Source organism: Adiantum capillus-veneris, chromosome 8, assembly GCF_014529385.1.
Source record: "Adiantum capillus-veneris isolate H3 chromosome 8, ASM1452938v2, whole genome shotgun sequence".
Taxonomy (NCBI): Eukaryota; Viridiplantae; Streptophyta; class Polypodiopsida; order Polypodiales; family Pteridaceae; genus Adiantum; species Adiantum capillus-veneris.
This window is the reverse complement of record NC_140938.1, coordinates 50,037,342-50,059,817: the sequence shown is the minus strand read 5'-3', so window position 1 is coordinate 50,059,817 and position 22,476 is coordinate 50,037,342.

Genomic DNA, 22,476 nt, shown 5'->3' with positions numbered 1-22,476 from the left:
GTGTGTTTCTCTGCAACCCTAATTCCAACAATTGGTATCAGAGCAGGTCACGTCGTCCCGGGCTTAGTCGCCAGCTGCTCCAACACACGCCTGCTCACTTTCTCCGATTTCAGTGAGCTTTGGCAAGCGTTCGCAGGTCGACAAATATTTTGGGAAAGCTCACAGAGCTTGGTCTGCTCAGAATTTTGATTTGGGCTCATTTCGGCCTCCGTTTCCACTACGGGCAGTACTGCACAGGCTATTTCGTCATTTTGTGCAAATTTTCTGTCAGTGCCGTTTTCTGCATAACAGGTGCCTTATAGTCTTCTACGGTTTGTGCTATATAGCACAAGTTGTTCCCGCTCCATTTCTCCTATTTTCGGGCAGTTTTCACATCAGGTGCAGCATTTACCATGGCTGACAACAACAACACAGATGTGTTCAAGATGTTTTCTGCTGAGGACAGGTTGGATGGGGGAAACTACCCTATGTGGGCTTATATGATGCAACATGTTCTTGTGTCAAAAGGTGTCTGGAACATTGTGCAGGGCATTGATGTACGTCCTGGTTCTGAAGATGTAGGCGATATTGAGGATGTTGCAGGTCTTGCTGCAAGGATTGCAGCTGTTAGAGTTGTTTTGCCTACGGCAGAACAAGCTCGTTGGGATGTTAAGGATGCGCAAGCTCATGCATTGATTGCGTTGTCTGTGAAGCGCACCATTATTCCTCACATCCATTCAGCAAAATCTGCAAAACAGGCTTGGGATATTCTAGCGGGTCTTTATGCAAGCCGCAATGAGGCTAAAACTGCTTTGCTGCGTAAAGAGCTAGAGTCGAAGATTATGCATGAGGAAGATGATATGGACACTTTCCTTGCTAGTGTCAAGGATATCAATGAGCAACTCATTTCTGCAGGTGAAGTCATTTCGGACAGTTCCCTTGTGCAGACTGTTCTTGATGCCTTACCAGATTCCTACCAGACTTTTGCTAGTACTTGGAGACTGATGACCCAAGGAAATCCTGAAGTTGTCAAGTTTGATGCATTATGCACATTGCTGTTGCAAGAGTCACTTTCTAGAAAAAACAGGACTAGGCAGCGTGCAGTTGAACAGGCTTTTATTGCTTCTCAAAGAAAGGGTGGTAACAGTAATGCAGCCACTTCTTATGGTTCTGCTGCAAGTGGCAAAAATTCTGTTCCTAATGCTTCTTCTGGCAGCACTTCGTCTGGCAATTCTGGTGATAAGGGCAAAAAGAAGATGCGTTGCCATTATTGTAAAGCCAATGATCACTTGATCAAGTCGTGTCCTAAGTTGAAGGCCAAAGAGGCTAAGAAGAAAGAGGGTGGTTCCACTGCAAATGCTGGATCCACTACAAATGTAGCCATTGTTGAGTCTTCTGTGAAAGGAGATTGTGATGCTGATGTTGATGCAGAATGGGCTTTTAGCGCAGAGTGCACTTACAATCCTGCTGTCCATGATGCATGCTTGTCAGTTGCTGCAGATTCACATGTGTGGTATTTCGACAGTGGTGCTACAAAGCACATTACCTCACATCATGAATTGTTTACCTCTCTCGAGTCTGTCCCTCATGGGAATTCAGTCACTTGTGCCAACAACGCCTCTTATCCAGTTTAGGGAGTTGGAAAGATTGTGCTCACTGCTGCTAATGGCAGTTCCTTCACACTTGTTGATGCACTTTATGTACCTGGGATCAAGAAGAATCTCTTGTCTGTATCCGCACTTGCTAGACTTGGACTTGTAGTCAAATTTGTGGATGACAGATGTACATTTCATGATCTCAGTTTTGGTGATGAAATTGTTGCATCTGGGCTTTTGTGCCGTGGGCTGTATAAGCTCACTTTGTCTGACAAGTGTGGACAAAATTTTGCAAATGCTGTTGCAGATTCAAGGGCTATTTCAGATGCAAAACTTTGGCATGCACGTTTTGGTCATCTGAATTTTGCCAGTTTGCTGCGTTTGCAGAAATCTGATATGGTTGCTTCTTTACCGCCTCTTGAAGCACATGTCGAACATGTTTGTGAAGGCTGTATTCTGGGTAAAATGCAGCGTTCTAAGTTTCCAAAGGAAGGTTCAGTTAGGGCCACATGCAGGTTGCAGCTTGTGCATAGTGATGTTTGTGGGCCCATGCAAACTCCGTCCTTGGGCAATTACCTGTACTTCGTGACTTTCATTGATGATTACTCCAGGCATGCATGGGTATTTCCGCTTAAAGCGAAGTCCGAAGTTTTTATGTGCTTCAAACAATTTTTGGCTATGGCTGAAAATGTCTCAAAATGTACTATGGGCACCCTCCGTTCCGATCGAGGGGGGGAGTATATGTCTCATGAATTTAATGCATTTCTGGCTAGTCGTGGGATAAACCACCAATGTACAGTGCCTTATACACCTCAGCAAAATGGTGTTGCTGAGAGGAAAAACAGGTCACTAACGGAAGTGGCACGATGTATGGTCAAAAGTCAAGCTTTGCCGCATTCTTTTTGGCTTGAGGCCATCATGTGTGCCACTTATGTACTTAACAGGTGTCCTACGAAAGCTTTGCAGTCTATTACTCCATATGAAGCATGGCATGATAGAAAGCCTTCTATTGAGCACATGCGTGTTTTTGGCTGTTTGGCATATGCTTTGGTGCCACAAGTGCAGCGCAGAAAATTGGATGATAAGGCTGTCAAATGTATTTTTGTTGGTTATAGTGCTGATAGCAAAGGTTATAGGTTGTATCATCCGCAAACAAAACGTATTCTGGTTTCACGGGATGTAGTGTTTGTGGAAGATTCTGTTCAGCCCTTGCTGTCATGTACTAGAGACAGTAATGTAAGCTCACAGGACATTTATGACACTTTGTTGCCTCTTTTCAGTGGTGGAAATACGAATGTAAGTTCCAATGAGGCAAATGTACAGCCTATGGGGGTTTCTGAAAATGTTTTAGATCAGCCTATTACTGATGCAGATGTACATGATGTACTTGATGAGGAAAGGGCTGAAAATGAGCAGGCTAGAGGTATGCCAAAATGGCTGGTGCACACTTTGCGTGACAGTAAATTGGATGCACCTTTATCTAGTCGTACTCGTTCAGGCTCTCGCCATGCATCTTATGCATCAGATTGTTATGCTTTGGCTATGTCTAGTTTACATCATGTTGAGGAGCCTCTGTCTTTTGATGAAGCACAGGATTCAGAAAATTGGATTGCTGCCATGAAATCAGAATATGATGCACTTATAGAGAATGACACATGGACTTTATGTGATTTGCCTCCTGGCAAAAAGGCCATTGGTACGAAGTGGGTTTACAAGTTGAAATGCAAGCCGGATGGTGAGATCGATCGCCATAAGGCTCGACTTGTTGCAAAGGGTTATGCACAACAAAAAGGCATAGATTATGAAGAGACTTTTGCTCCCACTTGTCGTATGACTACTATGCGTTTTCTATGTGCATTGGCAGCTCATTTTGGTTGGGATGTGTCATAAAATCTAATATCTAACTAACCCAAATGATTTTCTCATATTAAATTGATCACTTAATGTGGGAGAATAAACGGGAACAAGTGTTAAGATATAGGTATGTGCTTTTAGATCTATCTCAACACGGGGCCAATGTAAAGGGGCCCAAAAGGGAGATGGTCTATCAAAGAGCAAGGCTAACCAATGGAGCATAAGACCTTAGGGTTAGCTTCATTGAAGACCTCCAATAAATGTGTGTAAAAGTCCTTTTGACCTTAAGTAAGCTAGGGCTGAGCTTGAGGTGGGAACCCGGCCCAAGCTCGAGGTGCTTGTCCTGCTTGAGGTGCTTGTCATGCTTGAGGTGTTTTTCATGCTTGAGGTGCTTGATTAAGATGCTTGAGGTGCTTGACTGGCTCCAGGCCTGACATGTGTCCTTGCTGCCTCTTCAAGTTGGGGCTTCCCTTGTGTGTGTGAGTGGGTGTTCTCTCTCTAGCTCCTAGGAAAAGGGCTCGCCCCCCCTCTTGTAGGAATGATTTTGACTTTAGGTGATCAAGCACCTTACTCATCAAGCATGACAAAGCACTTGAACTAGGGGGTGTTCCCACAAGCATCTCAGGCAAGCTTCTCAAGGCACCTCAAGTACCTTAAATGTCATAAAATCTAATATCTAACTAACCCAAATGATTTTCTCATATTAAATTGATCAATTTAATATGAGAAAATCATTTGGGTTAGTTAGATATTAGATTTTATGACAGGATGTACATCAATCAGACATTGTTACTGCTTTCTTGAATGGTGACATATTTGAGGAAGTTTATGTAACGCAGCCTCGCGGTTTTGTCATAAAAGGACAAGAGGACAAAGTGTGCAAATGTAAGAAGGCTTTGTATGGGTTGAAGCAATCTCCTCGTGCTTGGTATGAGAAAGCTGACACTCATTTGGTTAAACGAGGCTTTCGTAACAGTCCAACAGAAAGCACATTGTATGTCAAGCGTGAGGATGATGTATTTCTCATTGTGGTTCTTTATGTTGATGATTTGCTGATCACTGGACCAAATGAGAGACATATTGCTGAATTTAAGGCTGATTTGAATGCTACTTTCAAGATGAAAGATTTGGGGCTGTTGCATCATTACTTGGGTATACAGTTTAAGCAGTGTGATGGTGGTATTGCCTTGTGTCAGAAAAGTTACATAGAGACATTGCTATGTAAGTTTGGACTTGAGGATTGCAAACCTATTGCCACTCCCATGGAAACAGGTTTGAAGTTGAGTCTACATGATGCTGGCGATCCTAATGATGTCACTCTTTACCAAACTGCTGTTGGCTGCCTCATTTATGTATGCAACATGAGGCCAGATATTCAGTTTGCAGTCTCGCAGGTCAGCACATTTATGCATAGCCCAGGGTCTAAGCATTGGCAGGCTGTCAAGAGGATTTTCTGCTACCTTAGTGGCACTTTACATCTTGGCTTGTTTTATCCCAAGGGGGGATCATTGCCGCCAGACTTACATGCTTTTTCGGACTCTGATTGGGCTGGTTGTTTTGACACGCGAGTGTCCACAAGTGGTTTTTGTTTCATGCTTTGCAGTTCATGTATATCATGGTTGAGCAAGAAGCAACCTACTGTGGCCACTTCGAGTTGTGAGGATGAGTACAGGGCAGTCTTCACAGCTACGGTTGAGTGTGTATGGCTCAGACGCCTTATGGCTGACTTGGGTGTTGGACAGGACACTGCCAACACTATCTACACTGACAGTCAGAGCGCATTGGCAGTTGCGAGGAACCGAGTTTTTCATGCTCGCACAAAGCACATTGAGGTGCATTACCACTATGTCAGGGAGAGGCTCTCAGCAGGAGAGATCAGCTTGGCTTATGTGCCAACACAGGACAACCTTGCAGATCTTTTCACAAAGGCATTGTCTCGTGAGAAGCTTGAAGCTTTCCGCAAAGCTTTGGGCTTACTCCCCTTTGTGGACTGATCCTGTCCTCAGGGCATGGCACTTCCCTTTACTCATGTGCCAGCTCTCGTTCACCGCATCACTCCAGGGGGGATTTGTTACCATATACATGTGGTAGTGATGTGTGTGAACACACTAGGACCGCCGGGGCATTTTTTCCCTCTTTAGGAGGTTTTTTCCCCTGTGCATTGTATATACGCGCATCACTCTAGGGCTATCTATCTTTCCATTGCACACTAAGTAACACACTCTCTATTGTGTGCCTTGAGCTTCCTTCGTCTTCTCCAAGCTGTGTGTGTTTCTCTGCAACCCTAATTCCAACATGTTGCACCATCGCTTTCTTCAGAAGATGAAGAATTTAAGGAAGATGGAGAAGAGGGTGACCTCTTTCTCGCTTTTTTCTTGCCATGGTTCTCTTTGTCCGCACCATCACTTTACTCATAAGAGGAAGAGGATGAAGAAGATGGAGAAGAGGGTGTCCTCTTTCTTGCCTTTTTCTTCTCTTGCGTTTTGTCATCCCTCTTTGAATCATGGTGTGGAGAAGTGTGCGATGGTATTCTCCGTTTAGGAGGTGATGGAGAGCGTTCTGCCCGCCGTCTTTGTGGAGCCATCTCCGTCAAGGTGGCAGGAGACTCACTTCCTTCTCGTTCCTTCGGTGGCGGCTCTTGAATTCTCCTTTGGGAAGGAGGTGCGTCATCAAGAAGAAGATTTTTGAGCCCTTCGTATGGATCCTCTTCTTCTTCCTGAATCGGAGAGAGGCCTCTTTTGGGAGTCTTGCAAGGAGGCTTCCTAGGTACTCTCTCGTCATGGTGGGGAATTTGGAGAATCCCATGAGCACGAAGCTACCTTGCACTTCACTTTGGAGGATGGATTATCCATGGCTTGTTGAAGCCTAGAAACAAGGTAATTAACAAGCATAGGGGCATCATTAGTAGCTTGCTCATTAGGAAAATCAAAGCTATCAACATTAATTTTACTCCCTTTACTAATGTCAGCCATTCTAACAACTTTTAGGTGTAAAAGTTTTTTGTGTACTTTGGCACTTCAAGCCCTAGTTGCTACTCCTCTTTACCCCTTTAGAAAAGCATTCAAGCTACTGTACCCATGGCTTGAATAGCATCAATTGGGAGTAATAGAAGAGAGGGTCTTTCAACACCAAAACGGCACCGGCTCCTACCAAGCTTCTAATAGCTCAATAGTGGTTAAGCTGTAGGCAAGCCCCACAGGACTCTACTATTAAGACCATAGCTCTCGACGGTGATGCCCCGTTATCTGCATGAAGGCAGGTGCACTGCAAGGCTGAAAAATCCCTATTCTACTTACTCATTTGCAATTAATAATAACAACCATTTATAGCTAGCTTGAGGACCTCCCTTATTGAGCAATAAAAGAGAGACCTTGTGCTCTGATACCAATGTAACATTTAATGGCCTAGTAACTTGTGTGTAGCAGAAAATAACATGAAGATAGTGAGCATTTCATTAGAGTGAATTCCTAATGAGCATAACAAGAGTGCTTGTGTGGAGAGAGCAACAAAAAGCATAACACCTAGTTAGATAGGCATGAACACTACTTCAAAAGAGAGAGAAGTTAAGCTATTGACAACAGTTGAGGACCGGATTTACATGGAGCTAGTCCCCCCTCCAAAAGGCTTTGTATTATAGGTTACCCCCATCAAGAGAGACATTTTACGATACAATTCTTTGTGTTCCTTCAAAAAATAGCTAGTGCAATAAAGATGGAAGCTCCTCACTGTCTCAGACCCAAGACCTCACACACCTTCAAAGATGGTGAGAGCTAGAGGGGTATGACAGTAGATTGAGAGGAAGAAGGAGTAGACTTACAAGAAAGATGTACATCTCCTCACATAATCACTCATATTAGCATAGCGTAGCTTAGTAATTAGCATGGTAGAGGAGATGAGCATGCATTGAAGCTTGGATCTTGGTTGGATTTGCATCACAAAGCCACGAGTTGTTGGTGTAGGCCTCCCTTCTCACAAGCTTGGAGTAGGTGATAAGATTTCTATTAAAGCTTGAGAAGGAGAAGGAGAGTCTTCTTGCTTCACACACGAGCTTGTGTGTGAGTGTGTGAGATAATGCCTTGAGAAATTCAGCCCCCTCTCTCTCTTGGTCGACCCCTCATGCTATTTACTCATGTTGACACCCCATTAGACCTCTCAAGGCTTGACAATAGGATTTAAGGAGCATAAGTGATAGCCTTCTGACATGTGTCCCCCTTTCCCCTTTTGTGAGAGCTTTAGGTAATTAATTAATGCAACTAAACTCTCATTGGACCCCTTTGTCTCCTGGCCAATAGGAATCAGGCAAGCCATTGGACTGGTGAATGCTCATTAAACCCCTTGGGAGACTGTCCAATAGTCTTCTAGAGAGATTAATTCTTATTGGTTCTTTTATTAAGTGTTTTCAAGTTAATTAAACTAGATTTACTCTAGCCTAATTCTCATTGGTCCACCTCCATGGCCATCCAATAGGATTTGAGTACACCTTGTGGGCATTTGGGCTAGGGAGCTGACATGTCTCCCTCATTCCCTTTGTGTAAAGGAAGATTGTGAGTGTGTGTGTGTTTCTCTCTCATCCCCTATTTGCAAGGCTCGCCCGCTCATTAAACCCCTTGGGAGACTGTCCAATAGTCTTCTAGAGAGCTTAAATCTTATTGGTTCTTTTATTAAGTGTTTTCAAATTAATTAAACTAGATTTACTCTAGCATAATTCTCATTGGTCCACCTCCATGGCCATCCAATAGGATTTGAGTACACCTTGTGGGCTAGGGAGTTGACATGTCTCCTTCATTCCCTTTGTGTAAAGGAAGATTGTGAGTGTGTGTGTGTGTGTGTATGTGTGTTTTTCTCTCTCATCCCCTATTTGCAAGGCTCGCCCCCTCCTATGTAGGACTCATGAAGACTTTTTGTACACACACAAAGCATCCAATTTTCCTAGTGTTTTACCTTTGGACACAACCTTTGAATTTTGGAACCTTAGCATTTTGAGTCTTAATGGGCTGAACCTTAGGGTCTTTAAAGCCCATTGTTGCACCTTGCTCTTTTGCAGATGGCCCCCTCTTTGGATCCCTACTGTGGCCGGTCTGCCAGCTTAACCAATATTCTAGCTTTTTCTCCCCTGGAACTTCCCCATATTAAATGATCAGTTTAACATGAGAAAATCATTTAGGAGAATTAGATATTAGTTATTATGACATCCTAAGTGCCAATTAGTTATCTAAGCCAATCTAAACTTTCAATCGACTAAAGGTTAAGTGGACAAGAAACATCTCCGCACACTACAGATAAGTATCATCAAGATCAAATATTCCATTGAATGTATTTTAAATTTATGTTTATGTCACAATATGGATTACCTTGAAGATTGCCATATTTATTAATACAAGCTCACGCGACCCGCCTACGACTGTGGGCCACCTACGGCTGGTCTCGCTCGCTCTTACTAGTAGTTTTGAATTGCCAATCTTATACAGTATCTCTCAAGGTCACTCATGAGCACACTATATCTCTCTCAATTCTCTATTCTTGCCTTTTGTCTCAATGTATGCTGCAAGTAAGTATGTATATATGTGTGTATGTACCTAGGTGTGTATGTATATATATATATATAAGTTTGTATGTGTGTATATGTATATGTGTGTCTCTCTTTATATATCTCTCCACAATACATATCACATTCTTTCTATCTCTCTCTTGTTGTCATCCCTCACCACCCCTTCCCCCTCTCTCTCTCTCTCTCTCTCTCTCTCTCTCTCTCTCTCTCTCTCTCTCTCTCTCTCTCTACGCCTAGATGCGTGGATAGTAACGTCTTCTTCTCTCCCCCCCTTTCCCTTCAATACAAACTTGCTATCAAAAGGAGGATAAGCAATAGTAGATTCAAAGAGACACTCCTTAGACACAAATACTCCAGCCACGCTTGCCCCTCGAGTCACAACTGGCTCTAGCCAACACTATTAGCAGGCACATCGTGCTAGAGAGAGAGAGAGAGAGAGAGAGAGAGGCTAATGGGTGAGAAGATACCTACCTATGAAAACCTACGCCTCACCCCCTACCCTTACCCTAACCCTAATCCTTCCCCCTTTGCCCTACGTCTTGCTCCCCGCCTTGGACCTGCACCTCTTCCCCTAGCATCTGGCCATCTGCCTTGCATTCCTTTTCCATTGCACCTTGTCCATAGCCACCTCTTTGTCCGTACCTGCATTAGCAAGATCACCCTCCTCCCTATTCATACCTACTTCAGTTACCTTGACTCTTTGTTGTTGTTTCAGTCCCCCCTCCTCCCCCCCCAAGATTTTCCTACACACACACACACACACACACACACACACACACACACACACACAGAGCGCTTACCTACAGCTCTACTGCTTGGCACACTTATTGCCTCCCCTCTTCAATACTATGCTTTTCTTTGCAATATGCCTTTCAACACCAAGGTAAGGATTTGGGATTGGCTAGGCAAGGAGGTGGAAGCGTTATGGAGGAGTCGTCAAATTCTCTGTCAAAGGTGGAATGGAGAGTGGCTTCATGAACATCCATGCAGTAAACACAGTAGCCCTAGTTGACTCTCAGGCGAGAAGGAGAACGTTGGGAGGTTGGGACAATGGGAAGGGAATTGGACATGACAGGGAGACGACAAGGAATACAAATTTGGGAGTGTGAGTTGGATACGGACTTGGGAGTGGCCATTTTCTCAAACGGCGAGTGCAATTTGTTGGCAAAGATGGGCATGCAAGGGGCAAGCAAAGCGAGCCCCGTGGATGGCAACATGACAACCCATATCCCCAACGGCGTGCAGATATATATATATATATAGAGAGAGAGAGAGAGAGAGAGAGAGAGAGAGAGAGAGAGAGAGAGAGAGAGAGAGAGACCTTGGTGCAGGCTATCGGCTACTGCTTGTGGACTCTCCGTGCCTTCTCAATATAGCCAATATAGAGACTCCTGAAATGACACACTCTCACACTCTCTCTTCCTCTCCCCCTCTCTCTCTCTCTCTCTCTCTCATGCCTCTTCACCTCCCGGTAGCCCCAATACGTCAGTTTGCCTCAAACCCCCCACCTAATGTCTCTTCACCTTCTTATCTCTTGCAAGCCGGCCTCCTGATATTCACCACCCCTTCTTGCTGAGCCACGCAGTCTGCCTGAATGTTGGTCTCCCTAATAGAGTATAATAGATGCGACACATCAAATGTAGCATGGTTTGGGAGAGGCACTCACGATCGACAAACGTAGCTCTCAATCTGTGATGTACTGTTGAGAGCAATGTGTGCCACTTAGTTTGATCTGGTCTCCATCACCTCATATTGCTTGCTAGTAGATGGCTCCGCCAACACACCAATTTGTCAACACAGGTAGCACTGACGTTGTTGCTGTTGTTGCTAAAACGATGCCCACCTTAGAGACTGAATCAAGACCCTTAAGAAGGAGAAGAAGAAGAGGATTTTAACGTCTTAGGAAACTATCCCGAGAGAGAGAGAGAGAGAGAGAGAGAGAGAGAGAGAGAGGGGAAAATGCGGGCTTGTGGACCATACGTTGTAGGTGATGCCGAGCGAACATCAACCTGCATGATGCTATTGAGCTGGTATGAGCTGCTAGTCGCTCACGTAAGCAAGTCCTGCTTCATGGGTGATGGGCAAAATTATCGGCATCTCTCTCTCTGTCTCTTGCCGCTTCGGGTACTACTACAATGACTCTATGGATACCAACTTGCCTATTCGCATTCCCTTCCAATCCGCTTGCCTATTTGCCTCCTCGGTCCCGGCACCCTCCCGACGCCCAAAGGGCACACGGTGTCCACCACCTCTGCTTGAATCACGGCAGCTCTCCCACTCCAAGCTACTCGCCTCCTGCGTCTGCCACCTGGCCTGCCTGAAAGTGCCTCTCCTTAATAGAGTAGAATAGATAATCAACAAGACTCATTTTGTCAGCCAAGGGCCAAGACGAACATGCGATCAAGGGGCATCATATGGGACAGCTAATAGCTATATATGGCACGATTGGGTGGAGAGTTGCATGATCGAGTCCCCTCTGTTCTCACATTGGTGCAGTCAGAGCTCAGGGGAGAATGAGAGGCATGGAGGAGCGAGCAAGGCTCGGCATGGTTTCTCTCCGATCTCTTTCTCTTAAGCGTATCAATTCTCGTTTTTCCTCTCGCCATGGAAGTAGCATAGCTTTGGAGATGGAGGGGATGCATGTGGAGGGGCTGCATGTTGCTCGTGGAAGGTTTGCATGCTGCTCCGGTTTTGCATGGCGATGGGATGCCACAAGGTGGGCAAGGCCCCTTGGAAAGCTTAGCATGCAAGGCCGTGGGAGCGGCTGCCTGCACACAAAGAGGACCAGTGGTGGACCTGCGCCGAATTGGCTTTGCTCTCTATCGTTGGGTTTGCAGGAGGGAGAGGAGCAAGGTTCGTTTTTGTTGCCTTGGTCCTCGATGTCCAGGTCGTCCCCCCCTTCTGTTTTCGACCCGGCACAGATCGCGATAGCAATGTAGGTAAGGTTAATTTTATTTTAATTCTTGCTCTTTCACAAGGTGGGCACCCAAGGGGCCACCCACAAAGGGTGTCCCCCAAGGGGTCGTCCCCTCGCAACGCCACAGGCAAGGCGGCATGCCGTGACAGTCGACCCGGGCCATTTCGACCAGGGCCATTTCGACACTCGACAGACATGCAGGCCCGATTGCAAGCATGCATGGCTTGGAAGGGGGTCAAGGAAAGTTGGCCAAGGGCTATTTCGAGCTCACCATTGCGAATCCATAGGAGCTTATGCATGCTCAGGATACTAGCCTTCTGTTTTCCACTTGATCGCACCTGTCTATTGCTGATTCGCAGTGCGGAGTGCAGTCCATTATCAATATCACCTTCGCATGTACCAAGCTACAATTGACATGTTATCGAGGAACGCTCTATCTAAGTAGACATCGATTTGACGATTGTATCCGATACAATCAGCTATCCAAAGGATAAAGTATTCAAGGATTCAAGCGGCGTTGGTATTTGTCTGTTGAAACTCCTTCAGCATATTGCGAGGCATTTTGAAAAATTTGGCAAAAAATCAGGTATATTTATTAAAGTTTTTAATGAAATCATTTTCTTTTGATTTAGGTTCCAACTTGTGCAGGGATTGCCCAAGGGGTAGGTTGTACTTTATCAAGCAAGGCTTGATTGTCATTACAGCACGGCTCTATTCACTCCCATTTCTTGGCATGAAGGATTGACTAACATGACTGATCTTCATGGATAGAATTAAATTCATATGCCTTCAGCATATGGGAAATACTTATTATTTGAAACATTTGTTTATGCATGCCATGTTGCATACACTATAGATGCCAAACCATTGGTTAGTTTGTACACTTGCCTCAAGCATGGCTTGACTACCAACCGCCTTGACCCACAGCATGGGTCCTCAGCGGTTTAACTTTGATGTGAAAGCATAGCAACTTGGATTTGTTTTGGAATCTCACGGAGATTGGCAAGGCCTGTACCTAGCCTTTATGAATGGTGCAAAATTGTTCAACATGACCGACTCTTTCCCATGTCTTGGATAGCCGACATCGGCACATATGATCGGCACGGTCATCTACTTGTTACCACTTCTAGAAGCTGGCAAAAATACCTCAATTCCAACTAATATTTTTTCCTTATCAAAATGATGAGCTCTTTGACATGGTCGTTAGCTGCACCTTACTTATGTGAAGCACGACTTCAATTTCATGCATTTTGCATTACGACTTCCCTAGATTGTCATATGCTATGCGCATACAACCTTTGGAAGGATTTGGCACTATTCTTGTAAGATATTTCCTTATCAAAATGATGAGCTCTTTGACATGGTCGTTAGCTGCACCTTACTTATGTGAAGCACGACTTCAATTTTATGCATATTTGCATTACGACTTCCCTAGATTGTCATATGCTATGAGCATACAACCTTGGGAAGGATTTGACACTATGCTTGTAAGATATTTCATTACGTGCCAGACGAGCGTAAATGATACCTGAGGGTGTATATGATACACATGACAACTCTCTCTCGTGTAGCAGAATTGGCTTTGAGCCAAATTCAAACGAGTTCTTTTTTCTTTGGATTTTCTAGGCAAGGGGTTTACATCCGAATGATCAGGTTAGACATTTTCACACAAAGCAAGGCTTCTCACTGGTGCCAAGATACTGCCCATTGACTTGGAATCACGAGCTTTGGCACACAAGTTGGGATACCTCCTCACATTCTATGTGTGGCAACATAAAGTTATGATGTATCCCTACCAGTACAGTTGTGCAAGGCACTTATGGTTTTGGTTTTCACGTTTGAGGCCGTCACTGTAGCCATGTGCTTACAATTTTGCATGTAAGGCATGCTAAATAGGTGGCATGAAATCCACCGCTTCATGGATTAAGCTTCTGCTATCACACTAGTAGCTCTATCAAAGACAAGATACATTATGGATTGTTTCACATGATTGTTGTTTTAGTTCTTTGGTTGTTGCTAATGCACACCACCACTAAAAGAAACCTAAATCTAGGACTTGATTCACAGGCAAGGTGGTATATTCAAGTCATCCTCGTACAGTCACGACCCCATAAAAGGTAGATGAGTCAAGATGTGACTTGTGTTTTCTATTGCCTCTCTCGATGAGAGTGCCATACAGGTAGATTGTTGCATGCTTATAGGATAAGCTACATGCTAGGCATAAGATGCATAAGAGCATGGGAACCAACTATACACGTCATAGTAGTTTAAGGAAAGTTCCTCACCCCAGCATGCTCTCCTTTTCTCTCTTTCTTATTTCTCTCAAAGAATAGTGAAAACTTTATAAGAAAATTTTGATACATGTTTTGCTCGTGAGTCAGCCTGAGCCAAGGTGATCTAACTCTCAGCTAGAAAGTGGCCAAGACGCCCGGGGCGGTCACTTATCAAAAGATTTCTATATCACGTGCGTTCAAAAGGTTATTAATAATACCTCAATATACATACTATATTTACACTACGTGCCTATTTAAAAAACCCCCACCCCCCTCTGTATGTATACATTTTGACACATTTTGATCTTTTAATAATCCTCTCCGGTTAACTCACGTGATAGCATACACATTCTAAAAAGTGACCGCCCTGGGCCAAGACGCCACCCAAATTAGTCTTCTCCGGTTCGTCCAGTGAACATTAATTTGTTGTTGGCATAAGGGCTATGAGCCACACATGCTAAGAGCCATTGTCTGGCCAAGGGTAAGACCCAACTGTTGGCATTCCTTGGGTGCTTGTTCTCACATTCAAACATATATATCCAGTGGAGTACTCATCAACGTTAATGGACAAGTAAGACTCTTGTCACTACGATTGTTTTGGGTGTCATTTTTGCACTACAAGTTTTTAGTGCGATGCTCGAGTTGAGTTTCTGATAATTTCAAATTCACATCAACTGATCTATACCACATAGTTTAGATGCAGCAAATAGTTAATACAACATGGCTATCCCTAAGAGCTAGGCATCTCACTTATGTGGATCTTCTGCTCTATCTATGGCACTATGAGTGTCCATGGGTGACAAAGTTTTGGGGTAAGACCTAGCGGGTGATTACTAAATCACTCCATAGGCATTGAGGATCACACTTTGATCTATCCCAATTGTACTTTCACGGAAAGAAGTCCACAATCTACCACGGGTTACTCAACTTGATATGATTGATTATGTTGGTTACCATTACCTGCTAGTTGAGCAGTTTCTATCAAGGATCTTGCCAAGGGGTTTGACTACGTAGAGTCTAGCTAACAGGTTTAGATTGCAAAGGCAACACCCAAGGTTATAAGTTTCAATTTCTTTGTCTTTGTCAAGGGGATGTTTAAGCTAGAAGTCTTTCATCCAGTTTGCTCTTTAGCCACGTGACAAGGTCATGTAAGAGCATAGCCATTTGAGAAAGTGTTTTCAATTTCTCTCTTCACTGTTCATCAAGATACCATGATAGGTTTGATTCTTGTTCAAACAGTTACAAAACTACATGGTAGGGTTCTGTCTAGCACATGTTGTCACATGGGATACAACATGGTCTAGGAACTCACGGAGTTCGGTTTAGCCAGTGTGGAGCAAGTCTATGAGGGTCCCTCTCACTCATGTCGCAGAGTGTTTATAGTTACCTCCACACACAAGTACATCTCGTACTTGACGAATGTCACTTTTCCTGACATCCTCATTTGAGACATGTTCCACATGTGTAGAATATGAGTCTTTGGGACTAACACTGGTGCCTAATTCCTAATGATGTGTCGGGATGACGTCCCTAGGTGCTGGTCTCATCCGTTTGTTGGACCATTTGGAGCACACAATATCATGAATAATTTTAGTGTCCAGAAATTATCGGGTACTAAGTACAGACTTGTTGAGATTACAATTACTATGAAACAACCAAGTACTGGATGGTTGTTTCTACGTATAGCCAAGTATGCTATGATAGTGGGAATGTTTCACGGTTGGTACCTAGGTGTGATTGCGTTTTCACATTCTATTATGGCCCAACTTATGTTGCAAGGCTTTCACGTAGGTACCGTGGAAAGTCTTGTCATGAAATTGCGATTCTAATTTGTTTCTGTTAAATGCATGCACACTAGGTGTTATGGGCCCTAGTGTTTAACACAGATTTGTTCGGAGTGGCCTGCAAATTCATGGACTTTATTGTCTCTGTAAGTGTTTGCACTTCAAGTGAAATCTCTCTAGCAGATTTAGTATGAGTCACACCCGGCCATATACGATAATGGTTTAGTATGGGTGTCTGTGATTGGATGATCTAAACTCCATGAGTTTACTTCTCTCAAATTCACATCAAGTATCCGACTAGAACCTCACGTTGTTAGTCGTATGTTATCGTCTGTCGCAGAAGACTGTCTTTAATTAATTGGGAAAAGCACCTCACTCTTATTCTCTGCTATTCATCCCGTGTTGGATGGACAACTTACAAGAATTCCGTAGTAGAACATTAAGAAGTGGCTGCATTGCTATTACCACCCTTTCTTTGAGAAGCAATAAAAGCCTGTTCAATTGCACACTACCTACTCTTGTTTTTTCTAGAAAGTGACTCTTGCAACAGCATTGTGCATAATGCATCAAACTTGACAACTTCAGGATTTCCTTGGGTCTGCAAAAGCACCTCACTCTTATTCTCTGCTATTCATCCCGTGTTGGATGGACAACTTACAAGAATTCCGTAGTAGAACATTAAGAAGTGGCTGCATTGCTATTACCACCCTTTCTTTGAGAAGCAATAAAAGCCTGTTCAATTGCACACTACCTACTCCTGTTTTTTCTAGAAAGTGACTCTTGCAACAGCATTGTGCATAATGCATCAAACTTGACAACTTCAGGATTTCCTTGGGTCTGCAAAAGTCTGGTAAGAATCTGTTAAGGCATCAAGAACAGTCTGCACAAGGGAACTGTCTGATATGACTTCACCTGCAAAAATAATTTGAACATTGATATCCTTGACACCAGCAAGAAAGTGTCCATATCATCTTCCTCATGCATAATCTTCAATTCCAGCTCTTTACGTAGCAAAGCAATTTTAGCCTCATTGCGGCTTGCATAAAGATCTGCTAGAATATCCCAAGCCTGTTTTGCAGATTCTGCTGAACGAATGTGAGGAGTAATGGTGCGCTTCATAGACAACATAATCAATGCATGAGCCTGCACATCCTTTACATCCCAACAAGCTTGTTTTATCGTAGGCAAAACAACTCTAATAGCAGTAATTCTTGCAACAAGACCTGCAACATCCTCAACATCGCCTACATCCTCAGAACCGGGACGTACATGGGTGAAAGCATGTTAAACTGTCGCGCTTTTTGTGCTAGTTAGCACATCTTCAAAAAGTTGGGCGTCCGGTAAATTTTTTACAAATAATATCAAAATTTGTTGGAGGTTGTACATTTGGATTCCTTGTTTCAAGTGATTTCTATTGATATATCATATGTCATAGATCTTGGAGATGTAGCTGAAGTTATTGTACTAGTTAGCATATGTCAAAATTGTGCTAGTTAGCATTGTCCGGGACATGAAAAAGCATGACATTTTAACATGCTTTCACCCACATCAATGCCCTACACAATATTCCAGACACCATTTGTCACAAGAACATGTTGAATCATGTAAGTCCACATAGGGTAATTATCCCCATCCAACCTGTCCTCAGCAGAGCAAACATCTTGAACACATCTGTGGTATTGTCAGCTATGGAAAATGCATGCACCTGATGTGAAAACTACCCAAAATGAGGAGAAACCGAGTGAGACCAGCACGTGCTATGTAGCACAACCCGCAACAGACTATATGGGACCTGCACAAAATGATGAAACTGCCTATGCAGACCTAGCTATAGTGGAAACAGAGGTCGAAATGACCTCGAATAAAAAATTTGAGTAGACTAAGCTCTTTGAGTTGTCCCAAAAATTTTATCGACCTACGAACAATCGCCAAAGCTCATTGAAATTGGAGAAAGTGAGCAGGCATGTGTGTTGGAGCTGCTGGCGACTAAGCTCGGGAGGATGCAACTTGCTCTAATACCAATTGTTGGAATTAGGGTTGTAGAGAAATGCACACAGCTTGGAGAAGATGAAGGAAGCTCAAGGCACACAATTGAGAGTGTGTTACGTAGTGTGCAATGGAAAGATAGATAGCCCTAGAGTGATGGGCGTATATACAATGCACAGGGGGAAAAACCTCCGAAAGAGGGAAAAAATGCCCAGGTGGTCCTAATGTGTTCACACACATCACTACCACATGTATATGGTAACACTTATGAGTTGGTTTTGCTACCAGAACTTGAAATAAAGGACTTGATGGCCATTCCGTGTGCAGATAGAGTAAGGCATACTTGAGCTTGATAGGGTTCCCTAAAGCAAGCTTGATGGTCAAGCAGTGTGCATCATTAACTGAAGCACTTGAGTCTGGCACAGTTCATTAAACAGGTTTTCTATACTTGAATGCTTTGGAGATATGACAGATATGGTTTAAATATTTTTGATGGGAAGCTACCTAATGATTAAGCTAGAACATTGATGATAGGGTATAAGCCTTATATTATTTTCCATATGTTTATCAGTTATGTGAGTCTGATGTTGGCAAAGAGCTTAAGGTACCTATAGCAGATGCAGATTGAAGTGTAGTTGGCAAAAATCGAAGGCTATGCAGGTTCAGAGGGGGTGGATGTCGTGCAGCTCCGCTTCCATGATAGAAAAATTATCAGAAGGATGCCGAATAAGCCTAATTGAAACCTATATGATTATTTAGTATTAATAAGGGCTTGATAACATGCAAGGTTTGATGCTAAATGTAAGCCAGATGCGGCTTTAAAGGACCAACAGATGCCTTGATGATGCTAAAAAGGAGTATTCTTGAGGTGATTATAGATGGGAGTTTATTCTAGAATTCCAGTGCTTGAAGTGCTCTACCGGCATGTCTTTACAGCTCGTCGATTAGAGCTACGGTGAAGAAGTTATGGCACTTTTAATATTGAGTCAATTGTAATCCGTAACGGATTGGGCAACTGTTGCAGATGTGGGATCAGGGAAGAAGTGAATGCATGGGCCCGAAGCGAATGCGTGTCAGTATTTTTAGATCTTAAATTGGAGCTCTCGTTGTCGAGATATTAGCAGATTAAGTTTCACCGGGGGCCAGTTCTGTATCAATTTGGTCGCCTCAGTCAATGTGCCATTTGAGAATTTTTGGGCTCAACCACGTTCTAGAATATCTTGCAATTAGTAGAGTAGTAAGTGCTTGATGAGATTTCAACTGAAAGGGGCCCTGTCGTGCTTAGCAGTACCTTAGCCGATACGAATGCCAAATGTGTTGTGACAGGCAATGCTTTGGTTGATGTGTTGCGCTTGACAAAAATTTCATTTATTGGAGATCGCTGATAGGAGGAAATGACCAACACGTCTATGGCTTAAGTAGATGCAAAGTCAAGGGTCTCTCTCAAAATGCAATCACCTATACTAGCATCTTGAAGGCTATCTCGTGGAAAATGGAAACAAAAGTCACGATGATATTGTTAGTCAAGGACTCGAGAAAGACGTCGTGCTTGGAAAAGCCTTGATTTGCACTTGGAAATACCGTGATTGAATGTGCAATGCAAGGGGACTATTGGCTAAACATCCCGTGCTCAAAAATGTCTTGGCCGGCATGTGTACCAAATGTGATGCCTTTAAGTAACCAAATGTGGTGCCATTAAAAGGTTGCCCGAAGGTAAGGCCGTCCATAATACAATTAAAAGGTGCCCATAAGCCTAAGCAAAGGCCGCCCAAATTAAGGAAAAGAAGGTTTTTAAGTGTGAATGGGGAAGAAAATAGGAAAGCATGGCGGCAGGCAGCAAAGGAGGGCATAGGGGAGAGAAGATGCGCTCATAGCACGTGACAGAGAACTCGTACAAGCAAATGTATGAAGCATAAAATGTTCATCACTCCATGGAGACCCCATTCAATAGCAATGAAGCCGATTTTGTGCAGTCTCACGAAAGGCTGCCACATCACCAGGCAGCTTGTGATGCCGCTATGACAAGGCGAGGGAAATTTTTTTAAGACCTAAATATAGAAGACCAAGGGAATTCAAGGATGAACGAGAAAGAGAGGATTAGAAGGGCATTAAAAAAGGAGGAAGGAGCTGATTTTGTTGCAGGAACAAACGAGAAGGAAGTGAAGCATAGCTCTCTCACTCTCGAAGCAAGAAAAGATCTCTCTCTCGCTCTTGAAACTAGGTATAAGTAAGCGAAAAAGCATCAAAGAAATCTCTCTCTCTCTCTCTCTCTCTCTCTCTCTCTCTCTCTCTCTCTCTCTCTCTCTCTCTCTCTCTCTCTCTCTCTCTCTCTCTCTCGTGCATGAGCAAGGAATTCGACCTAAGGAAGCAAGAGGGAAGCTCAAGGCAAGGCAAGCAAGGAGTTGCTCTCTCTCTTTTGTAAATGAGCAAGCAAGAAGTGTCTCTCTCTCGTCGAGCATAAGTCAACCATAAGGAAGAGGGAATTCTCTCCCTCAAGAGTAAGCAAAGCAAGGCAAGGGGAGGCGCTCTCTGTCTCTCTCTCGTGGATCGTAAGCAAGAGGAAAGCACAAAGGCCAACACAGAGGAGTTCTTCATCATAATCATTAGCTCAAGCTTCTTTGTCATGTTGATCAATTTTGGAGCCGTTAACGGCCCGTGTAATCATGTAAAGCTTAAACTTCTATTTGTCAGTTAATCCAAGTGTTGATGCTGCTAACAGCTCACCTTGGCTACTGATTAAAATGTACTCATAGCTCGAATTGATTAATAGAAGATTACAGTGATTGCTGAAGCCTTTTGCACCTGTTGTTCTTATTCTCTCTCACAGCTCTCACAGCCTGAGGCCCTGCGCCTTCCTGACTCACGTTTCGAACATATATCCCCCAACAACAGTCCAGTTGATTCTCTATTGAGCAATTGAGGACAACTGCTATCCCTAAAACCCTCCTATTGTATGTAGCTAACTACAATTGGGATAGATAGCGTGTAATGGTTAATTATCAATATGCTATCTTTCTATTTCTACTAATGGTGAGTTGATGTTGTGTAGATTGGAACTCTAGGAGTTGAGGAGAAAGATGTTATGAGATTGGGCACCCTCCTGTTATTGGAACTCTGAGAGTTGATGAGAAGGCATCGGTAATAAATTATTCTCCCCCATTTTACATTTACACAATGTTTTAGATCGTAGCCACTATGGTTGTTTTGTAAATAGTATAGAGAGAACTCACCCTAAGTGGGTCATGCAATAAGTTATATGCTCCACTCATAAACTAAAGTGGAACTAAGTGTAAAAGAGGGGCCGAGGCCTTGACTATACTTGTGGTGGGAAAGACCGATCGGGCACTGCACTGAGGTGCTCTCTTTAATTGTGACTATTTAAAGGATTTTTGTTGACTCATTTTTAAGGTGGGTCTCTCTCTCTCTCTCTCTCTCTCTCTCTCTCTCTCTCTCTCTCTCTCTCTCTCTCTCTCTCTCTCTCACACACACACACACACACACACACACACACACACACACACATATATATATATGTATTCTAGTTTGCATCTTGAAAAAGATAAAGCCTAGCCATCTAGGAAAAAGGACTTTCTTGAACACTTATGTGCTCTCTTTATGACTAGTTAAAGGTTTTTTGTAGACCTGTATTCTATATGGGTCTCACATACATACTTACACTTGGCCTGTTTCTCACCAAGCATCTCCCCTCCTTTCTCTCAGCCCCTCCCTTGTGTTACGCAAAGATAGAGACATAGACATGACCATCTCCTCCTCCTTCTCCCTGCCCCCCTTCCCACCTTGGCCTTGACTTGCGTAGATTGAGACAAAGAGGCACCCTATGGGGTTGTGGCCCTACCTTGTGTGGATAGAGACAACCCTGATCAGTTGCGGCCTTGCCTTGTGTAGACAGAGATAGAGACATGCACCTTGCACCCTTGAGGGAGTGCAACCTTGCCTCACAGAAAGAAACACAGAGTAGACCCCTGCCTCGCAAAATAGAAGCACCACTCCTTCTAAAGCATGAGAGAGAAAGAGAGAGAGAGAGAGAGTGTAAGACAGAGGGGACTGGAGCATGCTCATCACCACCCAGCCATGCCCTATGTAGGCCCTTGACCTGCTAAACATAGGGATCCCCTTGACTGCATGTTTGTCTTGGCCCTTGGCCCTACCCGATCCTACCCTTCGCCTGACATTACTCGCCCTTTGGAGAAGGGTTTTCATCCTTGAAAACAAGAGTGGTGATACACTAATGTTTTCCACAGTGGTATCCGTCATGGATCTAGCTGTTCGCTTGACCAGAACACAGGTCAGTAGGAGGTTCAATGAAACCAAGAGTAACATCTTGATTTTCCACATTGTTGTCCGTTTGCAACCGTCTTGTGTGACCGGTCCCTATCCAACATAGTTTGTAGACTCCATTTAGAACGCATACGAGCATGCTGAACGAGTTATCACAACAAAGATGTACCCAAAAGAGTACCTCTTTTCACTTTCCATGAAAGTAACTAGCTGACGTAACTTATCAGCAAAATACAAGTCT